The sequence below is a fragment of the Schistosoma mansoni genome, chromosome 7 (genome assembly GCF_000237925.1).
Source record: "Schistosoma mansoni strain Puerto Rico chromosome 7, complete genome".
Taxonomy (NCBI): Eukaryota; Metazoa; Platyhelminthes; class Trematoda; order Strigeidida; family Schistosomatidae; genus Schistosoma; species Schistosoma mansoni.
Genome location: NC_031501.1, coordinates 4,267,910 through 4,271,249, shown reverse-complemented (window position 1 = coordinate 4,271,249; position 3,340 = coordinate 4,267,910). Strand labels below are relative to the sequence as shown.

The following is a 3,340-nucleotide window of genomic DNA, read 5'->3' as shown; positions in this document are numbered from 1 at the left end:
GCTCTCGCGAGATTCGAACCCAGGACCTACCAGTCTCGAGCCAGAGCCCTTAACCGATAGACCACTGAGCTGGCATCCAACGGTTGGATGCCCGAGACAGTTAGGTCCTGGGTTCGAATCTTGCGAGAGCAGGTTCGTGGATGCACACGGTTGAGGAGTCCCATAACAGGACGAAACGGCCGTCCAGTGCTTCCAGGTTTTCCACGGTAGTCTAGCTTCAATTGACTCATGATCTTAACTATAAAATTACTAAATCTCCACAAAAAACCCCCTTGTGATAATAATAAAAGGCTTGAATCAATGTTACGTAATAGGAAAATAGATCAATGATTAGAAAAATATAGACACTAAAATAGCATTCATAAAAATTAAAAGATTACGTAATAAGAAATGTTCTGATAATTAGACCGTGAAACGTATATTTGAGGGAAAAAAAATTGTAGGAAGGGGTGAAGAAAAATAAACGAAGAAAGAGTATGGAATAGCGTTTATGAAAACAAAAGAATCCTTTTCAGTTCTCAATCAACTATCTTTTGCGCTAGGTCAAGATACAGTCACTAAATCTCTATGCCTTATATTAAAAAAATAAAAGATAATGATAATTCTAAAACCTAAGAAAGTATTATGGCAATAAGAATGCAAAATTTAAATCCATTGTAATAACTTTGCCTTTTCTTAAAACAACAAAATACTATTGCTACTCATACTTCAATGTACATTAAAAAGCGAACATTGATCCATATGAGTTTGCTACAAATTCAAAAGAAGCACCTTAGATACAGTTGCTGTTCAGTCTCATAATATAGTGTTCAGCTTGGAAAAGGGTAAGAAGTATGTTTCATGTGCGTTTCTAGACGATACTTCGACCTTTGACCTTATTCCAAGACAACTACTATTTAACAAGTTTATCAGCATCAAGACTGTCAACTGGATAACTAACTGACTGTGTTCCTACCTCTCTAGAAGAGAACAGTACACTGTGTTTAGAGGAAAATGTTCAACGTCTCTACTCATTCATGAAGGTGTGCCACAAGAAGCTGTATTTTTCACCTCTTCTTCCTTCATGTTTTCTGAATGATCTTTCATCTCCCATGAAAGACACTTTTGTTAAATATGTGGACGATCTCAATGTATGTATGCCGATTTCTACCGCTTCATATTCCTTCAAAATCAATGAGTTCTTGTCTCTTATTGAATGATGGTTTGTTCTTAATTGTGTCACATTTAATTTTTTTAAATAGCAAACGGGTAAATTTAGCCTTATACATGAACAGCACTTAAACACCCTGTTGAAACTTCGTGAAGCTTACACTACCGAACATTTGTTTATAAAAGTGTCAAAGGTCATTCATCTTGGTGTATGTGTTTCTTCTGATGTCTCTTGGTCTTCTCATGTTTTACTATTATCGAAAAAAGTTTTCATGTTTATTAAATGAATACAAATAATGTATACGATTAAATATCTGTCTCAATAATATAGATTTATCAGTGTAGGGTTGTGGAGATTGTTGAGCTTTGGTTAAGATCATAAATCAATCAATTGTAGACTACCACCAAAAACGTAGAAGCACTGGACGGCCGTTTCGTCTTAGTATGGGACTCTTTTACAGTACATATCCACGATCCCTCAAGCAAGATTCAAACTCAAGATTTTCGGTCTCTAACATTTACCGTTTCATGATCTCTATCAAAACGAACAATCTCCAAAACCCTATACTGGTAATTATAATGTGCTCACTAGTGACCAGCTTCGAGAGGTAGATCTAAGAGTCCTAGTGAGAAGCCATAACCAATGAAATTGAACCGTGTCGAGTGTTATACGGCAGTTACACACCAAAGGCAAAGGAAGATGGTTGCTTGAAGTCAGGCATTAACACCACTGGGTGTCGGCTCAGTGGTCTGGAGGTCAAGCGTTCGCGCATGAGACTGAAGGTCCTGTGTTCGAATCCCTCGAGTGGGATCATGAATGCGCATTGACAAGATTTGAGAGAAGACAACTCTGGTAAAGTCGAAAATATATCAATCCAAAAAATGCTAAATAATATTATGTACATATAAAGCTTTATACAAAATGAACAAGACAATAATCTACTTAATAGACATTCACCCGTATAACTGTATTTTATATATTGATAAATGGAAAATTTACATTGTCAATCATTATAATTCTCATCATATATATTTCGAATGAATATTCACATAGATCATCAATTGTATACTATTAGATTTAGTCCTGAATTCAGTTCAATTTCAATTAATTAGTGTTACACCGCGTTCCCTACTTTGAGTCATATGTAAATTATTACTTAATTGCTGATTTTGTTATCTGGACAGATTGTAGATTGAGAAAAAAACACTCTGAAGTTGTCCTGAAGAAATTTTTACAAATTGAAAATAAGACCTATCAGTGTCGATCGCGAGCGCTTAACCTCCAGAACCACTGAGCCAGCATCCAACGGTGTTAAGAGGTATTTCCTGGAGTTCCAGTCAGAAGCAGTGACCAGTGGAGTTCAACCAAATCTGTTGGGAGACAGTAGCTCACTGAAGACAATGGTGCATGGTGGCTCAATTTCATGCGTTCTTTGAAGTTAGACATCAACACCAGTGGTCTATCAGTGAAGTGCTCTGGTTCGAAACTGGTAGATCCTGGGCTTGAATCTCACGAGGCGGAATCGTGGATGCGCACTGCTCAGGAGTCCCGGAATAAGACGATACGGCCATCCAGTAATTCCAGGTTTTCCATGGTGTTCTAGCTTCAATTGACTCATGATTTCAACTATGTATATAACACATCGAGGGGAAGATTCAAACTAACAATACTAAATGAATTTAAACTTCACCCCATTGAACAAGCAAGTGGTTATCAGGATTCAGTGGTCGAGTGGATAAAGCGATGGCGTTTGAAGCGAGGGTACTGGGTTCGAGTCCCAGAGTGAACATCAACTCTGAGATGCAGGTACATCCGGCTGACGAGTCCCAAATAGAACGAAACTTGCGTCCTGGATTCCACTGCTAGCCACTATCCATCTCTGCTTTCTATGTATAAAAATTACTAAAATCTCTACAAACAACCCCCTACTATCATATATATTCTTATTATATAACTATTAAGTAACTATATTATATGTATATTCATGTTCCATTTATCATAAGCTTTTATTTGACCTACTAACTACTGTTTTATGATTTATTATTCTTAAGATATTCCCACTTTATTACTAACCGTCTCTCACAATCACAGCCACTTTTTGGCTTGATCTTGTATAATTCTTATTTTCTATTTAATGGTGCGATGTGGTCTGATCTGCTTGTATATAAATCAATTATGTCTAAAATACAT

General features: G+C 36.7%; 1 non-coding gene across 1 annotated transcript; it reads left to right on the top strand.

Moving 5' to 3' along the window:
• Positions 1–2,868: 2,868 nt before the first annotated feature.
• Positions 2,869–2,939, top strand: Smp_tRNA_02380_Pseudo_TTG.1.1. Its single transcript has one exon. It is a non-coding gene (tRNA).
• Positions 2,940–3,340: the final 401 nt, after the last annotated feature.